The sequence below is a fragment of the Trematomus bernacchii genome, unplaced genomic scaffold, assembly GCF_902827165.1.
Source record: "Trematomus bernacchii unplaced genomic scaffold, fTreBer1.1, whole genome shotgun sequence".
Classification (NCBI taxonomy): domain Eukaryota; kingdom Metazoa; phylum Chordata; class Actinopteri; order Perciformes; family Nototheniidae; genus Trematomus; species Trematomus bernacchii.
The window spans coordinates 11,328,503-11,351,758 of NW_022987828.1; the positions used below are offsets into that span (position 1 = coordinate 11,328,503).

General features: G+C 41.4%; 1 long non-coding RNA gene across 1 annotated transcript in view; it reads left to right on the top strand.

Moving 5' to 3' along the window:
• LOC117499800 overlaps positions 1 to 23,256 on the top strand; it is an 85,354-nt gene that overhangs the window by 18,336 nt on the left and 43,762 nt on the right. Inside the window, exon 3 of the long non-coding RNA XR_004557725.1 lies at positions 5,191 to 5,265. This is a non-coding gene — a long non-coding RNA (uncharacterized LOC117499800). The remainder of the gene's footprint in view (positions 1 to 5,190; positions 5,266 to 23,256) is intronic.

Below are 23,256 nucleotides of genomic sequence, written 5' to 3' on the forward strand. Positions count from 1 at the left end.
CGGATTCCTGTAGAGGGCAGAAATATAACAGTGAGCCACTGTATTTCACCGGCATTGGTTCCAATATCGCACAGACTCATTCCCCCACTTTGACAGAGGCAAGATGGCTGCTTTCATAAGAGGGTGTTTCTCTTTTTTATTTAAACCCCGGTCTCAGCCCATTCGTTTAGTCCCTGCTATAGCTATGAAACATTTTGAGTACCTTTTTGTATATCAGTCATGGTACCACAAATCAAGCCACAGGAAACCTTGCTATTATTTTTTTGCAGTGTAAATGTGTATACTGCTTATGAAACAAAGCGACACGGTTATAGGTGGGCGCCTACTGGAAAGCACATATCAAACTGTGTTGTTACCTCTACTTTTGTTGCTTAGTTTACTGTTTGATTGGATTTCTTGTACATTTCTAGAGATCTCACAATCTTTACCCTATAAAAACATAAAGGCATACTTGTCTTCTGGCATTTGAAAAGGACTATATTCCCTATTTCCTGGGCTTTTCTGTATGTAAAGATTCAGCATATACATATACATGCATATTTAGGTGGAACATTTTAAAGTGGATAAAAAAAGTCTAGTGCTGTGTAAAACAATCACAATAATAAATATGTGTGTTCAATTTGTTTTGTTTCCCTTCCTTTATTTTCCTTTGCTCTTTTTTCATTCGTGCAGTTAATTAGGAATTGGACACATATGGTTCAATTCATTTAGCTAATGAGCACCTCTAAATGGTTACGGCGAGACACTATCGCTCCTCACTTTCTCTTCATCTGTCTTTCTATTTCCTTACATTTTCCTCCCTCTTTTTTCCCCCTGCCCTCCTCCCTTCCATTGTATTGACGCCCTGGGACCCCATCTGGGCCCTTTGGAGGCGTGAAATGCACAGTAATTATTAGTAATCATCACACACCATCAGAAACGGATCCTAGTGCTGTAATTACATGATAAATGTCTGCCTAACACATGCCCTCTATTTAGCAGCCCCCTGGAGACCGTGGATAATAGACAGCTAACAGGGATCCGCAGAATGGGCCTTTCAGCGCTGGCCGAGGCTCATTGTCTACGCGCCAATACACCCTCGCCCCCCGTTTGGCAACAACGCAGACCCCGATCAATCCCCTGCACTGCCCCCCCCCCCCCAGCAGCCTTCTAACCCCTCCCCATACACACACACATCTCTTGTCAATGCTAAGTAGACAGCAACGTCAATCATTGGCATTACACTGCATTGCTAATGGCCTCCAAACAATTTCACAGGAGAGAAAAGAGTTTTGTTCAGCCATTCATCATGTAATGGTGACTTGGTTTAATGCTGCTGCCTCTGACCCCTGAGCAAAATGTGATAATTGGCATTATTATCATCAGCATGTCTTTTGTTGCTTTTTCCTTTATCGTTCTGATCAGAATGCAGTTTTTGATTGTGTTCTGCTGTCACCTACCCAAGTGGTTTTACACTGCAGACTGAACCCAATGAGGTATGACATGCTGTATCTGCATACTTTTTTTGGATTGCAAAGGATTGTATAACTATTTTTAACCTTTAAACATGTTACTATTACTACTATTATTTATTTTAATGTACACTCACAAGATTTACAAGTATATTTTACCAGTAGATTGATAATGGCTGCTTTCCATGCATTAAATAACAAAGATAGTTGAACTTGATTTTTTTTATGGGGACAGGTGTTCACACTTAACATTTAAATTACAAATGTATTTAACATGTGGAGCAATTTTTAAATCAGCCAGGGGGCAAAGGAAACACAAAATCAAGAATATAGATAAGAAATAATTTAACATAACATACAGCACATATCCTATATTCCAAGTTTAACGCCATTACTTTTAGCCGTTTAGCAAATGTAACATAAGCCTAAGTTCAGCATGCAAAGTCACAGGCATGTTTGGTGTGACACTGAAAGCACAGCCAAAGCTGAATGTCACATAAAGGAGAATAAAAGGGAGGGGATGTCAACTCTGACTACCGCTGTTTTTAATGCAAATAAGGCCTAGGTGTGTCAATATACATGTGCACGGCTACTTTCAACGCTTGTATCCTTTTTTTTCATAGAGCGCTTCTTTATTATGTGACAAGAGTGATGGAGGTCATCTCAGTTTGAATCTACATATGGACTGATCAGATATCCATGCAAAGAAGGATGCTCTTATCTCAAAGCATATTGTGAAATGAGGAATAGAGTTTTTGAACAACAAGGGGAATTTGCCTGAGATTTGCCTAGCTGATGCCAAACAACGGTCAACTCTTTGGGGACATTTTATATATTAGCCAGGCTAACAAGCATGTTGGCTGTTAAACAAATTTTATTTATACTGTATTACACCTTGTTAAAATATTAACAGTAATTGCTTTAGATGTGGGCATACTTGCTGTTTATTTCTTGTTCCTGTTCATTCATGAATACATAAAATAACCGATTTACTGCCCTTCGGTTGCCAGTTGGTCCTATGGAAAGCCCAAACTACCTGTTTACCTGAAATGACAGTTACAGAGAGAGAGTTTTGAATTTAATAAAACAAAGGCAGTTTGAGATTAAACTGTAACTATAGTTTACCTGCATCAAAAGTAACTGATGTTCGTTATATGTCAAATACATTTGATTCTGACAATACTTAATTTTACCTCCAGATGGCAACAATTTTCCTTTTTTCCTTTTTTTGTGATAACTTCAGGAACCAAAACCAAAAACTGTTCTTTGTTTTAAAAATATTAATACATGTATTTAATCGATGCTGCAAAGAGATTAATGTGTTCCAATATGTTGATCAGTATGTATCCTTTCATTAGTTGAGTCTTTATAATCTTAAGCTTATTGACCACCATTGCCATTGCCCAGACCACACACAAGCACACAGAAACTACAAATGCATCAGTTCTTCCTCGACACAAAACCAAAAGCAGACATTGAATGAATAGCAGCGCAATCTCAAGCAGAGGCTGACAATAACAGACATATCAACTATCTCCTAATTGATACAGCTAGGCGGTCAGTCCGTCACTTAATGAATTGCTAATAGCCCTCAGCAATGCTGTGAGTGACAGGGGCCGAGCATTCCACCTGGTGGAGCCTGCCTGGGGACCGCAGTGGATGGGGATGCTTCTCATTAATGGGGGCGGGATGCCTGGCAATTGTTCAGTCTTGTGTGGAGAGGCCTCTTGCACATGGAGGCCACGCTTCTCCCTCAGATAGCCCCCATAGCCTCAGACAGCCGAGTATCACAGAGTCACCGATAATGAAGACGTGATCAAAGAGATGCAGCATTCCAGCGGGCCTGGCCGAGCAACCGAACAGGGCGAGGCAGAAAGGCAGAGAGAGAGACTGACAGCAAGACAAGGAGAGAAAGGAATAGATGGGATGAGGGGGCGATATGGAGAAAGGGGTGATAGTCCACTCTGCATAGCAATGCTGCAATTAGAGAGTTTGTGAAGCATAGTTCGGCTGCAAAAGAAAAGCATTGATCTGCAAGCATGGCCATCAAGACTGAGAAAGTGCTCGACAAAATGGGTTGGTGTGCGATGGTCGATTAAACTATTTTTTAATGGTTAAAAACTGGGCCAACGTGAATAAAGAATTCATGTTACCTTTATCATATATGTATTTATATAATATATACAATATTTGATTATATTTATATTTATATATATATAGTTTTGTTTTATCTGCAGCAGTCAAACGTGACTAAGAGTATCTCTATAGTTTTGTTCCAGCTAACGCAACCTGTACAAAAATGTTGTTCATGTTAAAAACAGCACAAAACTTGATCTGTTTAAATAAAGTGACACTTTTGAAAACACCTAAGAATAAAAGTCATAGAACGAATTATGGTTAGAAGTAGAGGTACATATGCTACTCATTCATTTGCTGCACTTGCCACAAGCAGCAGCGTTATTTATCTTAATGCATATAACTGCGAGCCCTTCAACTGACCCATAATTTGCTACTAATAACTGCTGTGGGTGGAGTGATTATAGCTTTTCATTAGTGCCAGCAGCTTTTACTAGTGCTACCCCAGCTAAAGGGCCCTTGCTGTAATTGTTAGCCATTATAAATATAGTACGTGGAAAGTATAGGGGGGCCGATGACGCCTCTTTGTTAACTGCCGGTGATTGAGCAATTAAACTTTGGCAACTTAATTACCTCTTCACAACAACATGGCTATGAGGCATTAAGACTGGCGTTATGGTAAACATTGCTGTCAGAGCGACGGCCTTGAACTGGGTGATGCATGAGTCTGAGTTTATCACCAGCTGCTACCAGAAATAAACAAAGCACATAATGTCAGGTGTAAATTAACAACGTTCTTTTTGTAAAATTGTTCTTTTAATTATGTAAAAAAAAAAGTAATAATTACTTTTAGAATACTAAGTGTATATGATAGTAATCTATGTAGAATGGGAGTAGTGGTATTTATTTTTGTATTACTACTGTTATTATAATATTGATATGACTGACCACCAGGCTCTTAGTTAATTGTGTACTTAATGTAACTTATTGTCGAATCCATAGAGAGGAAAATCGGACCCCACAAGCACTGCCTCTGCTAGCTCTCAGCATAGAAAGGCTAACAGATGTTGCAGAGAGCAAAACAAAAACCACCAGAATAAAAACCAACATTCATTCGTCAGGCCAAGTAGGAATCACACTATGCAAGCTCCTCATTAAGTGGCATTAAAACTGTGAAGGTCTATAATTATCGAATAAATCCTTTCCCACATGAATGAATTCATCTGCGTGCCATAATTCTTCCCCACACAGAGCAGCTCTGGCGGTGAATGAGTCTTTTGTGCACCACTGTGGGAAGGCTTTTGTGAAATTACACCTCTGCATAATGATGCTAATCATAAATTAGCATTTCAAGATGGAGCAGCATGTTTGTGTGTGTGTTTGCTTGTGAGTGTGTGCATGTATAGAGATTGACAAAGTAAATGTAAGTAATCTAATTTTAATAGTTTATCACCAGTTCACTACATTTCAGAGTATTTGAAGACATATTCAAATATCCTTTTTTTCCCTTTAAAAAAAAAAAACCTGATTGTGCCATCTTCTTGCAGTTGTATACCACAATCAATGACTATAATTTAATAGTTTAATTTATAAATTAAAGAATGTATCTGATGTGAAATCTTAAATATGACTCATGGTTTGTTTCAATGTTATTTTCCCTCAGGCAGCTGCAGGCCACCGAGGATACTCTGCAGATTGTGAGAGAAGTTGAACCCAAGACTGACCTCTCGGCTTGAAAGTAAGTTTCATCCCTTCAAATCTTTTCCATTCCTGGTTGCTCTTTCATTCTCCTCTATAACTATAAATCTCTCATTTCCGCTTTTTATTTTCTTAAAACTGCTGCAAAAATTGAGAAATAAGCCTGCACACTGCAACACAGGCGAACATAAAATCAACACAAAACACAGGCATTGTGAACACTAATAGAAGCCACATGACGGTGATATTAGATTCAAGTTTCTATTCATTGGCTGAGAGTAGCAGGTGTGTGTTTCATTACCCACCAAAGAAAACACGACTCCACTGTGGGCTTCTTAATGTAGGGGCTTGACCAACTAATGAAAGCAGACAAAGAGAGCGATCTAGAGGCAGCGCCCACTCTGCGCCTCACACACACTTAGCACCAAGCTGGAACCTTTGCCAATTAGGACCTGTTTGTTTGATGTGACAATTAACAAGGAGGCGCTCGTTCATTAATCCCAATATGGTTTCACTCTGCTCATTACTACGATGTCCACCTTTGTTACAAACATCCGTATTTTTAAGGAAAGGGACACGTGTGGATGCTATTTATCATTAGTTAGCCTTGTGGTAGATTTTGTGGTTGTGTGTTTATTAATATTAAATAGTTTACTTCCTCCAAATAAGTAAATAATTGAATATAAATCCTGAATTATATGTAAATAGGCCTGTTGGAGTTGTTAAGATGGACACTTGTAAGTCGCAAATAATTGTTCAAACTCAGCGTGCTCATACGTTTCTTGATATTTACTCGTTGACTCAAACATTGTTTCCAATCACTAGAACAATGAGTCAATATGTGTCGTGGTTATAAAGAAATGATTTGCATGAACTAGACTAATCTGACCTCAGAACAAGGTACACATGTAAATGATAACTGATGCAGCGTGACACACAACAAAAGGTTACTGAAAGATTTCCAGTCTCCACATTTCAAATTAAAATAACATTTACCTAACCTTATTCCCGGAAAGGGGATGATTCAAAAACACATTGTTGTACATTTACAGTTAGTCATTGGCTGGCCTTTGTTGTTCTCCAGTGCCATTTATTCCATGCCATTGTGACCACAGTGCTTTGCATCTTTCTCTCTCCTTCTTTGCCAAACAAATGGAGCTTGCACAGTACATGTATATGCAAAGAATATGGCTTTTCAAAGAAAGAACGTCATGCAAACAAAGACATCAAACATACTGTATTCCTGAACATCACGACCGCTTCCACATTGTTTCCTAATCTAATTGTTAAACATTAGTTCACTAAATGCCCAATTCCCAATTAAAGCCCTTTCTCCACTTTTGAATTTCAGGTGGGGAGACGAAGAAGTAGCTCATTTATGAGGGTTTCTTTTCTTAAATATACATATAAAACCCACTCCATCATCTATAGCAAAGGCACAGCACAAAGAGGGAAAAGGCTCACATCAAAGCAACAATCTCCAAAACAACATTTTACTACAGTCAAAAAGTGAGAGCTGAAGTTGTCGCAGGTATCTTTATCTATATTTAATATATTGTGTTTAAATGTAAAACAAATGTCAGTGAAAGGAAGCTGTGGCTGTGAGTGTGCACTAGGTGGTGCCCCATCTCTTCACCAAGACAAAACCACATGGTGGTACTTCTCAGCTAAATCCTACACTAAACCTGTAATGACCACACTGTGCATGCAAGCAGAGTGATGAAGCGTTAGAGTAAGTGACAGAATATCAAGTTACCAGCACTGATATATGTTGTTTTTCAATCAACTTGTTCTTTTATATTTTTCGGACAGAGGAAATATGTACAAAAGGTTGCTTGTAGTAGTATAGAAAAAAACTGATACATTTGACAGATTCACACATATAGGCACAGTTAAACCACGCACACACTTCCACACACACTTATATAATAATGCACTCACACATATAAGTGCATACAGCTCTGTACACTCTATACACTCGCTCTGTCTCTCCCCACACCCTCTCTCTCATAACTCATAATAATGTGATCTGAAGAGAGAAAACTAGTGCTGCTTGATTAAAAGGGATTCAGGTGATGAAGGCTCCAGTCTTGTTGCTGAGGGCCTATAGTTTCAGCCCGGCTCAAGGCAGCAGCTGGGAGCGTAATTACACGGGCTGATTTATACATCATTAAGGCCTCCATATAAGTCACCCCTTTTGAAAAGAGCAGTTAAGCTACTTATACTTTTCACAAAACAGCAGCAATTCTGTATAAAATGAATGTATGCCGTTCCTCTGAAAGCATATGGTATATTTCTCACCTATTAATAATTCAAGTTGAATGAGCAAAAATTAGTTGGCTCGGTTACCGCCGCGTTTGTCCCACATTAATTTCACCGACATTTTGTAAATGGGGCTATTACGCTAAAAACAAAGCAGAGTGAATGACCACGCTTTGCCGTACTTAGGAAAAGAGAGGGCCTCATTCGTACACCTGTCATTTTCAAACAAGGCACCATTATGGTTTGCAGAGAGGGGATATCACACCTTTCATTTAGCTGTGTCCCTTCCCTGGAAAGGCAGTAGCCTTGAAATTGTTACCTGCGAGAGAAAGCCATTTGTAATCTGAAAATCCAGACATTTGCTTTTCACTTCAGTCTGTCAAATGGCCGCATTTTATTCACCATTTCAAAATGAAAAAAGCATAAAATTAGCATTTCTACTGAGGCAATTACAAAGCCTGTGTGTGTGCTTTACCCTTCACCTTTTTTAATTCTACACAATGCATGCATTGAGTTACTCCTAAACTCTAAAAGTCATAACTAAGGTTTGATTGAAATCAAATGAGGTCCTCATTATTTGGGTAGCTGCAGAAAACACAAGTGAACAGGTGTTCTTTGAGATGCATCAGAGCATATACATTTTAACAACCCTTGACACCTCATATTCACACTGAGTTTGAGCAACACACACACACACACACACACACACACACACACACACACACACACACACACACACACACACACACACACACACACACACACACACACACACACACACCACACACACAAACACACACACACACACACACACACACACACACACACACACACACACACACACACACACACACACACACACACACACACCACACACACACACACACACACACACACACACACACACACACACACACACAACACACACACACACACACACACACACACACACACACACACACACACACACACACACACACACACACACACACACACACACACACACACACACACACACACACACACACACACACACATTCAGCAGCAACACAGAAGACTCAGCTCAATGGGGCTGAGCACATTGTTGCTTTAACCTTCTGCGCCAGTTATCCCTCTCAGAGCTCCAAGCCTTGGCAGCTAACTCTATTGGCTTTTTGTCATAGAGCCTTGGCTTGTACAGTGGCTTTGGGTTGATAGCAGAGGGGGAGAACAAAACGGCAAGGAAAAAAAAAGCCTTTCTTTCACATTATTTCTGAAGTGAGTGAGTGTGAGCAGGGGCTGGAGGAGGCCTAGTCAGGGCTTGTAGGGGCCCCGTCGTCTTGGGGTCATTATGCTCGGCAGATCATTAGGCTCTGAAGAGGAGGCACACGACACAGCACCCACAATCTCTCAGCTGTGCTGCCAACCCCCCCGTCACCCGACCCCTTAAGCTACTCACCAAGACTGAGCGGTGAGTAAATGACCTGACCCCTGCCAGCCCCTCTGCTAAATACTTGTATGGCTGCTTGACGCTGAGATGAATGAACGCAGGCAGCAGACTTCCTCGCTAATCCCCAGTATAGCGCGTAGGCTGCAAAACGGGCAAATAACTAGGTGTTCACATTTCCTTTTGTCCCCTTTTATGTTTATTTGGTGACCTCCTGCACCTTGGGATTGGAGAGAGTTTTGTGGTGAGGTTGAATGTTCCCTAGCCAGGTCAAGTGAGCTAGCATAGAAATAGCTACATTCAGGAATCTGCAATTCAACACTCACATGTGCAGATTGAATGTGTTTGTGTCATTATGATGTTTTACATGATGATTTCTGTCCTTAATGGAACCATTAGCGTGCAGGAAGAAACCAGTCATACAGAGGTCATATCTCAAATGGTGCACTGCCATAAATTTAAGGGCAGTGACAAGTGAGAAGTGTTGGATTCGTATTGGTTGATACATTTACAAACTCGGCCCTCTCTCCGTCGCTCACCTCCCGACTCCCTCGCTATCTCTTCCTGCTTCGCTTGAATGTCACCACTCTGCGGGAGGATTTAACGTTGCTTTTAACCCTCACCGCCTCATAATTACCTTGACATTTACCCTGCATTCAATCAAGTTTTAACAGCAGATTTATTGCAATGACTTTTTTGTATTGCAGAAGGCAGCAGTAATTATGCAGGTTATTAAGAGTCTTCGTGTTAATGCAGTTTTACATCGATAACATTCGGCATAGACTGTTTTCCTGTGTGGAAGAGCGCAATGTCAGCTGCCTTTTTAAGACGGAGTGACACAGGAAAGGACAGAAATACTATTAGATGAAGTATCAGATGACTTGGGGTATGAGGAGTGGAACAGGGTAGCACTGCTTCTCCCTCCTTTATTGCTCAGGTTATTATCACAACTGCTGGGGAATTGTCGAGACGGGGAGATAGGAGTGGCAACGATCCATCCGGGACTCGTTCATCACCATGCGCCGCAGCCCCCCGAATAGAAATTACATCTGCATCTGAATTAGTAACATTATTCGCCAATTTGGCTCAGAGTGAACATTGTTCCATTGAAGGTGGAATTAAATTAGAAAATGAGTGAGTCTTTAATTTTCAGATTATAAATCAGGGAATATAATTCACCTCCTTGTACCTTAAGGGCAATCACATTATCCTAAGCGACATTTTATCCTCAGCCCCGCCAAGTGATCTCGTCACGACACGCAGTCACACACCAATCATGCTTCCTGGGGAAGCAGGAAATACATCTCCTCCAGAATTAGATATTAAATATGAGTGTCTTCTCCTTTGTAAGAGGTTATTTTACATGAAATGTGACGGTCCTTTTGACTCATAAACACTGTAGAGAATTACAAGGCTCAAGTGATATAGCTTTATTTTTCAGCACAGTACATGAAGTACATCATTTTGTTAGTTGAAAATCAGCTGAACATGTACAATATATCATATAAGCACAGATTATATTTAACACATAGAGAAAGGCATAGTAACATCCAAGGCTTTTCTTAACTATAAAAAAACACTATTTTGCCTTTTGTTGAAGTATTTCATCTTTTTTATCATCGCTCAAGCCTTTGAAAGTTCCTGCATGGAAAAAAAAATCTTCTTTAAGATCTACTCAGCTTTAGCGCCTTTTTCCAAACAGTTCTGTTACATTATAGTGAAATGCTGCTTGGATGTAATAAACAACTTGTCAACTTATAGCCGCACATAACCTGGTCAAATGAGAAGGAATGGATCGACCTTTTACTGCCAGCCGCTGCTAGACTGTGGCCCAAAACTCTCTGCCTGTTCATTTCATTCTGGCCAATGCCCAGACCTCATTAAAAATGAATGCACTCCTTAAACCCCAACACTAGGCCTTTTCCATTAGGGAGAGAGATATGAGGGTGATAAACATTATTTGTGATCGGATATGAATCGTGCGAGGATTGGCTGCAATATTGGAAGCCACATTGAAAAGTGATTGTGCTTGAATTCCCCCATGCAGTTTCACGCCATATCACAGCTCTTGTAATTTGATTCCCATTCATTTTGGCCATTGTTGTGTATTATATTGAAAGCCATATCAAGCTGATCTAGACCAACCAATTTGGATTTTTGTTATTCTGTCCCACTTGGTTGATTTTAAGCTGATCAGGATATTTGCCTGGCACAGTCTTGGGCATTCTGAATGGCCTTATCTTACATTTAATTACCATACTGCCTTTGTTGGAGCAAAATTCATCTATTTTGGTGTGTAGTGGTGGGGTGCGTATCTGTCCGTGTGTATAGAAGAGAGAGGAAAAAAGAGGGAGATGGGGGAGTGTTTGGTTGTCTTCACTTTCTGTCTGTAGCTCTGATGTCACAGCCTCTTTGATATACTGTACAGGTGTATTTTCACAGAAACAGTGCATTGGTGGATCCCCCATAAAGGGCAATAAACCTTGACAGGCTATTGGAGATTCACCCCTGAGCGCTCCACTGACAACCTCCCAGACATATACATTTAATATTCCATTGATTGATTGATTTTATGGGACATGGTTAACATTATCATCAATACTGCCCTCGGGACCAAGACACCAACTTAGTCTGAAAAGAATAGTACTTGTCATAGATTATACATGGTAAGGTGCCTTATAAACATCAGTATGAAGGGATTTTTTTTTATTACAGCACACATATGGTATACCTTTTTTATGTAAGTGTGTGTATATCAGGGCAGGTGTGCATTTTTCAGAGCATGTTAATGTGTGTGTAGGCCTTACGCTTGTATCTATAAGGGGATGCGTTTCATTTTGAATTGCAGTACAAATAGATGGACGTCATCCAAGCACATTTTACAGAATCCTCCACAATACTGGTGATTTGAGCCGCATTGGCCTGACTGTTTGACCCCGCCATGGTAATCCACATGCCTACCTTACTTTCCTCCAGGTTCGCTGACAGTCAGAACGGGATGATAATGGCCGCCCTTGGACACTCTGCACCAGGGGGCAGGGATGTGATGGGCTTCAGCTCAGGCACATATTAATATTAATACGTATAAAAGCCGTCCGGCTGGCACAGAGTCATCAGCTGTAGACGCACGCAGACACACACAGGAATGCTTAAGTGTGCACTTGCTCATACACACACACTCTCAATCGCACATTTGCATGCTTGCGGACACACACATATACACAAAAACAAGTAAAAGGCCCATTATGGATGTGACTGCGTAGCGTTTGCGAATGGACCGTTTCCCAGGGTCAGTTTGAAACATTTGCCAGCAGGAAACCTACACAGAGTGCTGGTTGTTCACACCGATTTGGGAAAACACACATTATGTAAATGCTTCTTTGGGAATGGAACACAGACAACTAGAAACAGTGTGCTAATGGCTATCGTGTCAGCCAAAGCTAATGGTTGTTGTGTGTGTTTGCTTATGTGTATGCTCATCTTCATGTGTATGTGCTTTGCACTGTGTCATACATGTCAGTGCATGGGGTTACATGACATGTGCTTAGTCTGATCCTTATCCAGCAATGCATGAAGGAATAGAAATGCAGAAAGAAATGAAAAGCAGGCAACAAGGAAAAGGTTTTTCACGCTTTACATATTTCGGTTAATTCACAAAAGCGGTTTGTCAAACGTTCCAACATAGACTGAGCATGCAGAGAGAGCAAGGAAATAAAACAGCTTTTTTCAGGGGCTTGGAAAGTACACAATGTCACCCCTGTCTCTCAACCAACAGAAGCCAGTGTTAAATATCAACTTCTATTTGCATGTTTTTATATTGGCTGATAGTTAGTTTTCAACAGCATTTACTAACAGTCTCAAGTAATGTTGCATGCGAGCAGGCCATTTAAATATTGGGAATTACAGATGTTCTGTGTTTGGGTAGAGGCCATGACGTTCAAACACAAGGGCGACAAGGAAATAAAACTGATATTATTGGAAAATGAAGTTACCGAGGGGTGTCTGAGTAGCTGACATGTACAGTGAACTGAATAGCAGACTTCAATGTCAATAAGCAAATCGCAGTTCTTGTCTACAAACGTTCTTGTTTTCCTCTACATTTCAGACATAGAAGATGTAACCGCTGAAAGGGAAAATGAAATAGCAAATGAAATGGCATTCTACATGGGATCTGTCAGGGATAAGCGTGCAGAGGCATAATGTTCATCATATGTCACTGAACTGCGTGCTTGAACATAATTAAATCATGCTGTGATCCGTACTCAAACAAAAATGAATGCATTCTCTGAAGTATTAAGAAAGGTGTTGTTAGACCACAAAATGTTGCAAAAGGGATTAGCGATAAACAAATGCTCTAAAGATAGAAATTGGGGTATGTCTTCAAGAGCAGAGGGGCCTTTGATTTTGACCCACACCTGGATGTTCTTGTGTCTGACTGGACGTTTGTGACCTCTTGTTATCAACAGGGGATGTTAAGAAAGGGTGAACACTATAATTACCTTAATACCCAGCCTATACAAAAGCACAATAAGGTCATACGTGAATAAAGCCCACCTTAAAAGCACTTTTTATTGGAGGGAATTAAACCATGGCTCCCTGGGGCTAACTCTATGAGGATACTTGACTCTGTCACTCCTGCTGAACAAAGATGCGCCAAGCCCTGTGATTACTCTAAAAGATGGCTCCCCGCGACTGTATAACTGAATTGAAAAATAACAGAAGTGGAAATACGGAAGGGATAACTGGATAATGATAGAGAGAAAGAAGAGGAAAGTGTAACAAATGATGAATATGTTGTGTGGATGTGATTTTCATTACATTTTTCGCCTCTACTCAAATAAGGAGACAAGGAATTGGAGCAAATGATTATACCATTTGTTTTAGTTTTACCTTTTGACTACAGCAAACTCAAGTCTTCTCCAGAGCAGGGGGTTGGGCTGGGACAGGTCATATTTCACTGTCAGGCCGACTTGCCCCAACAAAGTGACAGCAGGTGACAAATACCCTGCCTCATGATTGAAATCTGACAAAATAACACTGTGTTTTATAATAGCGTCCCCAAGCAGAAATATGGCAGCCGCAAACTAAACAGTGCTTTATCACCTCCATGCCAGTCCCAGCGGTTCTCCATTAAGGGCCAGATCATTGTGTTTTGCCTCCCCCCGTCCCAGCTGACCGCCGAAGTGACAGCCCCGTCTTGCTGCCTTGACATTGAAAAATATTTGTACTGACAAGGCCACAAATCACATGCCGACAAGTTTTAAAACTCAATATTCACTCAATGTGCATCTGCTATATTCTCGTTAAAAGTGTAATATGGTAGTCTCTCCCCTCCGCGTTCTTTTATTATTACTGTATTGACAGCAACTATAATAAAGTTGTGCTGTTCTGATGCCAGGGAGGGAAGCGCGGGAGATGGAGAGATTGGAAGAAAAAAAAGGTGTTGGAGACGAAGAGAATAGCTGGAATGGTTGAACGCTCACACAGCGCTGTAACAAAAGTGCTCCATTTTCATGACAGAACTTCATCTGACATGTTTAGTGTAATGGTCTACCTGTAGATTTCTCAATAAGTCCATCACATTGGAGATCCCAACACAAGTTTTGAAGCATCACATGTAATGTCTTGACTAATATTCACATCTAAATCCCTGTTTCACACTATTTTCAACGCTACTGTCTTTCATTCTAACATATTAGAGTATAATCAGTATACCCCTTGCCTGCTCTAGACCCCTATGCTGTACTATACTAGTGCTATTGAGCCAATGGTTACTCTAATATCCCCTTAGTTTGAAGCCTTGTCGACCATGTAGGCCCTAATGTGTGCCCAGTGCGCACGAGTAAGTGTGCTTTAGGCTCATTGTTAACATAAGGCCAAATCTGTAATATAGCACGGACAATTAAGTGCACAATTTTTGTATAAATGCAAAATCCCTCACTGTGAATTATTTAATTCCCTCTCTACAGTTCATTTAATAGAGCCCTTTTGGCGGGCGGTTTGAGTCACAGAAAACTAATTTGATTCTGCTCCTTGATTTAATTAGATTTTATGATGTATGGTATTGCTAATTCGGTGGCTCACCATGCGTTGTCGGCGCCTGTCCCTTGCACTGGCGGTGAGCTGTCAGAGCCCCATTTTTAACAGTATTGAAAAATTCAAGCTTTATTATTGCCCCCTCACTCATTTTCTCCCATCAAGGGGAAAGTAATGAGCTTTTAGTCTCTCCTCCTTTGGTCTTCTCCCTCTCTCTCGTATACTAGCTCTGTCTTTCTTTCCTCCATCTTCATTTCTCTTAAGCTCTCTATACTTATTTTTCTTTTCCCCTCTTTGAAAACAATAAGAGAGGATAAAGAGTTCGGGGGGGAAAGAACTGTAAGAGCAGGGAGGCAGAAAGTAGAAATGATGGCACCAACGAAATACAATACAACAGGGGAACGGAGAATGAAATGAACAGAGAATGAAATGAACAAATAAGAAAGCAGGACAGGGGAAGGATGAGTGAGAGAAAAGTGTCGGAGAGAAGTGGAATGTGAACATAGTGAATATGAGAGATAAGTAGCAGTTAGAGGGGGAGAAGGAGAGAGTGAGAGGGAAAAGGAGTCACTGAGGAAAATGAAGGAGATCAAGAAAGGGAGAGGGAGAGTGAAGGGGGAGGCGAGGGAGATTGTGCCATACGCTTACAGCGCTCCAGGCTTGCTGCTCTGGCATTAGCGCCCTGATTCATGAGTTAAGTTTCCCCAACTGCCCACGGCTATTAGCTTTCAGTTCCTTCGGCTGTCATTTAGACTCCAAAGAGTCTTTTGGTTAATGCACTGTTTTAATGAGAGTGCACCACTCGCTAATATATTTGACTGTATGAAAGGTCACAACAGGAAGCTAAACAGATTGAAAGAGTGGGAGCACAATGATGGCAGCGGCGCTATCAAGACAGGTTTTTCGAGCAAACGGATTGGAGCGGGGGGGGGGGGGCGTCAGGGGTGGGCGGCGGGGTTGGCGTTAACCCGTGAGGCAGCCACGCTACAGTGTCACTGTTCCACGGCTCATACCCCCTTTACCCAGCATCCAACTGTGCATAATAGGCCCTGGAACGGATGGGTTACTGCTCCCTCTAATAGTTACGCCCCATCCATCACTGGCTTTAACCAGCGAGAGAAAGAAAAGTTAGAAAAAGAGATGGGAAGAGACAGGGGCAGACACCGGGAGGAGGCACATGTTTCATTACCCATATAATCACCAGTCTGATTGCCACACAAGCAATATAAGAGCGTCTTACAGCAGCCGCAGGAAATTTATGGCTGTCTGGCGATGAGATTCCCACCAACCCGTTAAATATCCCTGGAATGCCGAGCCAATATGAGAGCAATGGAACAAGGAAGCTTTTAGAGTATTGAATAAGACTCAATAAAAGTTTGCAGATTGAAAAAATCAGATCATTCCTATAAGTCTTTTTATTTCTGTCTTTCTATACTGTGTCAACTCTAACCTCACGATGCTTCAGCCATTTATTTTACAAAGGTTTTCCAAATATTAGGTCTAACAATGGGGAGGAACAACATTATCAAACATTTTGACAACTTCATATAAACAAGCATGGCCTCCGCCCTCCTCCCTTCTTGCTCTTTGTCAACACGCAGCCACCGCTCTGTCACGGGACACCCGTAAGGGACTGTCTCCGAGTAGCAGAGCCATGTCTAGGTTTGGGCCCCAAACCCGATAATCTAACAGTAATCCATTCAAAACTAATCAAACATTTACAAAGGTGCCATGATGGGGAGAGAGGTCTATTCATCAGCGTCCTCCATCACCAACACGCAGGCCGACCTCGTTACGCTCGCGGCGTCTCAATCTACCTATGCAAATGAGACAGCAGCGCGCGGGGTGAGCAGGGGACTGACAACCAGACTTGTGTACAGAAATTATAAACAAATATTCATCCATTATGGGTGGAGCAGTGTGCGTCGGGAAGTGCCTGGCAGTGAGGCAGAATACAAACTCTTCTTTTGTTGGACGATTTTTCACCGAGCAGGAAGTGACAGCGTTGTCAAGGTGAATTAGCAGCATATGTCAAGCTTTTGTTATAAATCCTGGCCTACTGTAAGCCTTATTTCCCCCTCTGCAATGTATGTACACGTTTGATGATATATCAACACCGCTCAGTGATTAATAATTCAGCCGGGGTGATTCCATAGGGGGAGTTGTGGTGGGACGTGGGACAGGCCTTGTAGTGAGGGTTGAGGGGTTTTTGGGGGTGAAAAGTGGGACACCTTCCCCATAATCCTCTCCCAGTGCCTGTAGGCCCCAGACCCTTTTCCCGTCCATTACCCAAACCATTTGTTTATTGTGCAGTAATTACAAACCGCTAGCCTAAAGGCAAGCAGGCTAAGAGCCGCTGTAATGATGGAGACATTTATAACAATATATCATAACAGCAATGACATCAAACAATGAATTTATGTCACGGGATATCAATATCTACGAGCAGCAAAACAACCAGGTGGTTATTACTTCAGTGAGTCAGGGCTTGTTGGAAAAGGGGAATATGCACTTGTTAAGGTAGACTATTATTGATTTGTAATGAACTGCATTCCCCCTGAAAAAAAGAGTGTTAGCAGGGTAATATGTTGCATTTTATTTAGCAATTTCATGCATGTTTGCTTCACAAGGTTAAAAACCACAATCTGTTCTGAGACAAAAAAATAAGATTTTCTCATTTTCAGCACTCCAGAAGCCATTTAATGCTCCCTGTGTAAGAGTGGCAATCCCTATTACCGCTGGATAAAGTGTACCCTTTTTTATTTGAAATGAAAATGTCAGTAATTTCTTTTGAGATTGATGACTCCTTACACGCGGGCCCAATAAATGAAAAATTGATGAGGCTCAGTTCTCTCTTTTAATATTTAAGGCAATATTAAAGTCTCTCTTACATCTCATGGAAATAGTTTTATTTAAAAGGAATAAGACCATTGGGCATTGTTTACTGAACACCTCATGCATGTTTTATAAACCCGGAATTCAAAGGCCCTTGAAATCGTTACTGTTTTGCAGTAAGTATAAAACGACTTAAGAGGAAGTCGAATGGCATCGGCTTTGTTGTGTAGCTGCTCTCGTGTTGTTGGATGTGGGCTGCTTTGATGAGGGTGCCAGTGGTGGATAGCGGTGCCAGAAAAGGGAGGAGGGAGTTGCACAATAAATGGCTGAGATTTTATTTCTTCTATTGGGTCGTAATGTGTGCTCGGTGAGGAAATTGATGTTTAATGTGGCTGAGCGGACGAATGGGATGAATTGCCATTTAAAACAAAGACCCGTGGGTTGAAAGCGAGGAAGGAGGGAGGAGGGGGAAGTTGGAAGTAGGACAAGGAGAGGAAGCTACATGAACTGTTCAGATAGTTTAAAACAAGCCAAAGGCAAGGAGAGTCCCATGCAAAGGAGGGAAATGATACCCAGGTATTACCGGTTAAATTGTCTTGGCTCAAATAGTTTTTCAAAATGGGTCGAACCAGGGAGGTATGAAAATACACAATGTATCAAATCCAGCAAAGGACTTTACCGCACAATCCCTTACCTATAGTGACTTTTGTACAAATAAATCTAAATAATGCTGAATTAAGCTGTGGCTTCAAGTTCAATGATTGACCCCAAACTATGTTAAGGCAGCTGGTGGGGACTTCAAGAAAAACAAAGCCCTGCCAGGATCATTAAAGCATATTTACACTTCTACTCTATGGCTATATTTGTTGCCAAGTGAGACATTTGCCAAGATTTAAGTTTGGTAAATGGTTGATTGTACCAACGTTCTCTTTTTACTTGTATAAATATGCTATCATGCTGTGTGTATGTATCTGTGTTTGTGGCTGTGTGCCTGCAGCATGCTTGCACATATATACACACACAGTCAGAAAACAGCATATAGTGGAACGCCTCCTATACCAGCAGGACACAATCAGCAGCTCCCAAGTTGAGGGGCCCATTACATTGTAGTGGTGGTTAACAGGGATATTCGAACTGAGAACCAAGATACTCCAGCTCCCATTTAGACAAATTAAATCAAGTCCCATAATGCTTTATGTATCTGTTGCCTGGGTTACACATCCTAGCACACCAGGCCCCTTGATGGAGGGCGGAATGAAGCCTTTTATATCAGATGCTTCGACAACAGGGGGTGACTACTACCTGCCAACTATTATCAAAGGCACTGGTTTCATAGCCCTGCCATCTTTTTTGATTGATCTAAATTACACGTCAGTGAGTGCTGCAGTAACATGATCTATAAAGAGATAGCGACTACTTGTACATTATTAAACTCCCGGAGCGGCTGCTCCGCTTTTGGATTGCTGTAATTATCTGTGCTGGAGGCACAACAAGTGGCCCAAACACAGCTGTTAGCCTGCCTGCGCACCCGAACACTGGTTGGCATTAATTGTTTCTGAACAGAAGCTACATTTGGCAGAGGTTAACATTAAGAGGAGGGGCGGAAACATGCCTTTCTCTAAAAATGAACCATGGGTAGAGTTTTATTTGAATATCAGATAATAAGAATATTATCAGAGTACAACAAAAAAATCATTTTTTGTGGGAAAAATGATTGGTTTTAGCACTGTGGTCCCTAGGTGAAATTTAAAACACAATTATCCAGAGGGAGCACAGGATGTGCTGCTCGACTGATATTTTCCTCTTAACATCATCCTCCTAATATCCCATGAAAGGAGATGAATCAGCCATTGGTGCTTTTTATATTTTAAAAGCAGAAATTCCAGTAAATACTCCTGGCTCTCAGAGCAGCTGCCTGTGGCCTTCTGACATCCCATATATCCCATGCTGTAGGAGAGCGAGAGAAAGAGAGGAGGGGATTCTGGGATACCTGAGGGACCTCTGTGGGACTCTGGTGGGGGTCATGTGACCAATGGTGTCCGACTCTGTGGCACCAGCCAGGGTTTGTGGCCAAATGCTGCCGTTTGTGGTGACAGAGACGGTAAACGGGACGTATCGGTTTTACCGCAGCGCCTTTTTTCTTTACCTCAGCGCAGATCTTACTCTCTGTATTGTGAGCACATGCTGTACATTGCAACTTACATTCTTAATGGTTGGTGTGGGGGTAATAACAGTTCTATTAAGGATCATGAAAATCACACAATCATCTTATATAATGGGGTGGCTCTGTTGCAGTTTTATACAAAAACAGAACATGCATGTAAACAGATTTTTTATTAAAGGGAATTCATACACAAGCCCACATAATGTGTTTGTCTTGGTTTACATCATCACACACCATCAATGCCTTTTGCTTGCAAGTCTTATTTCACGTTTCACCTTTTACGAGGACTGCTTGGGAGTGGAACAGCAGATGCAGACATTGAATTCAAATTCATACAAGGCAGACATAATATCAGGCAATATAGAGGCAGACAGAGAGGCTATTGAAATGCAAATAGACTGCTGGGGCTGCGGCAGCAGGGAAAAGAAATTGGCCAGGATGACAATGCAAGTAAACCACTCCAGTTTGTCAAGAAGGCCACGCTTTGTCACAAAACTGGGAATGGATTTCAGTACAAGTGCTGCTACAGCACTAAAAAGAATAATATTCAAAAATAGTAGGAAAGGAGAAATAAAATAGTTGCCCACTGCACAACTCTCATGATAAGATTGAGAAATGCCTTTAAAGTTAGCGTTTTTCAGTTTATTGCAGTGTGTTTTCCAAGGGACCCTCTTATGTGTGCTGGTTTATGGTGGACCATGAATGTGAGCGATGCTGAGGGTGAGAGGGATACAATGCGCATGCATGTGCACGCTGGTGCTAGTGTGCATACACACCTTCTCCATGCTTCATTCTCCTCATGAGTGGCCTTTCAGTGCTTGTTGTGTTTTGTTAGTCAGGTTGGCACGCTCCATCAGGAGGAGGGGCACAGAACTGGGAGGCCTCACCGGACCTTCAGCCATAATAAATTACCTACAAGTGCTGCAGAACAATAACACAAAAAAGTGCGAGCCATCCATTTCGCCACCATTTACAAGAAATCAATATCAATACTTAATGCAATGCGGATGAAAAATGAGCAGAGATACAGGGGCATAATACAAGCTCAAATGAAAGACCTTGGAGTGCTGCTTCCCAAGGGTTTGGGGGATGAGGAGGGAGGCATGATGTGAAAAAAAAGGTAAAAGAAAGATTGCATTATAGCGTTGGTTTTTGTCCCTCATCTATTTTTGTAGTTTAAGTTTTCTCAGCTTGGTTGTTTAATTGTTAATCAATGCACAATTTTGTCTCGCCAACAACCCGAGACAGAACATGTGCAAACATCTATTTAAAATATTAGAAAAGAAAGCAACATTAAAAGCTGAATTTTGGACTTTTTTAAACTAACCATAGCAGCATTGGAGTTGATCGTCCGACAGTAGATCAGTTGATTGCAGAGCCATTTCCTTAACAGTCAGTGGAGATCTCTTTACCATGTCACAAATGAATCATCTGTTGAAGATAAACATGATCTATATTTGTCCCCGAGGCTTGCTGTATGATGTCATCACAGCCTTAACATCCCATTTCATTGTGGTGCTCATTGATGTATTGCAGGTCTTTGAGGAGAACATTCGTAATCCTTTTGACCGAGAGATAATAAAGATACTAAAAAAAAAAAAATCTTATAAATGGCAGTGGCTTGAGTCTTTCCCTTTTAATTTTTGATGATTTGTTTATCACAAGGAATATGTCATCAGTCTTCCTATGAAGCCAAATTTGGGTGTTTTTTTCTTTTTTGAGGGATTCATGTTGTATTATGCATAGACAGAGCATGAATTGTGTAAGTGGGGGGGTCACATGACTGAAAGACTACTTTTCACTGCCAGGTGCATCACTGGGCTCAATTAGACTTGTCATCCGCATTGAAAGGCCTTTTTAAATGGTGCTTTGTGTTGCAGTTCCCCATGTATTGTGGTTTGGTGAAGTTTAAACTACACTGGTTCCCTGGAGGGCGAGCAGTTTACTAAAGTTTATATCCTTTTGTGATTCACATATCTCTACCGCAACCCCTTCCCTTTTAGTCCCTGATGGCATATGCACTATTTCAGCATGTGTGGGTGATATGATCTTGGCGACACAATTCTAAAAGTACGCTACCTTTAAGGCAGGTTGACTGTAAGAGAAAAGACATTGAAAATCTGAAACTTCTTTAGCAAAAGCATGAATCGTTTTGCGCGTTCTGCTGTTATTTCCATCCACCTCCTGCTTCCAGTGTGGTCGTCTCAGCCCCGCACTCTATCACCAGCAGATGGCACTGCAGCCAAGTCATCACGCTACACAGCCACCGATTTCACCTGCCAGCTCCTGCTGCCAAAGAAAAAAGTGCAAATGTATTTGTTTCACTCTGGCTCTGAGGGCTTTTTCAGCTGTTGTGTTCGGAGGCCAGATGCAGTGTGTGTGACACAGAGAGAGAATATCAATAACCAATATGCTCACAGGCCAGAGGACGGCGGTTCCAAGTCCTATAAGCACACAGCGGCGATTCCCTTTTTAAAGTATGTCCTTAGTCAGATTACACTCTTGTTGCCCTGAAAACACAAATGATCACAGCTTCGGTGATAAGAACCAAAAGCTGAGAATTTTTGTTGTCCTTCCTTCTTTGTACTCCAGTTTCTCCGGTTACGGCCATCAAAAGCAGTGCGTATATTCTTTACTATTACGTCTGCCTACCTCTGACTTATCAAAAGGCAAATAACATCAATTAGTCTTTGGAGGATAGAGTATTTTTGTATTGTTAAAGGTCTGGTGTCGAGTTCAGAAGGGAGCCATTGTCCCTTCTTGAGCTCGAGTCCTTTAGAGTCCATAAGTGTTTATTGAACTCAATAGAAAGCACCGGGACAAAGGGACCTGATATTCCTTACTCACTTGCTGCATAGTTTGTATCATAATTTCACTATAAGCCGCTGCAATCGGCGCAGTGTGAGGAGTTTTGGCAGCCGTTCAGCGCAGCTCTTTGAACCCTAGCCGGCCCGGTTGTATTGTGGGTTCCACCTGGTTACTCTTGAATATTAACCCGAACCGTGGTGTTGACTTTGAGGGTATTTGGGGTTTCATGTGTGGAATTAGGAGGTCATGTGGTGGGGTTGAGCACTGGGAGGATTGACATGACATGTAAAGGGTGTTTTTCCATTGTTGAGATGTGGAGCTGCAGGCTAAGAACTGGAGAGACTGTTTGGAGTTTTTAAGATCTTAGGGAGCACAAATCGCTCTTCAGTATACAGATGTTAAAATGAAATATTCAAGAAGCATGCTTTTAATCTGTTAATGCAATTAAGTGTTCCAATGAGACAATAGAAAACATATTCCCTGGCTTCTACAGATCTAAA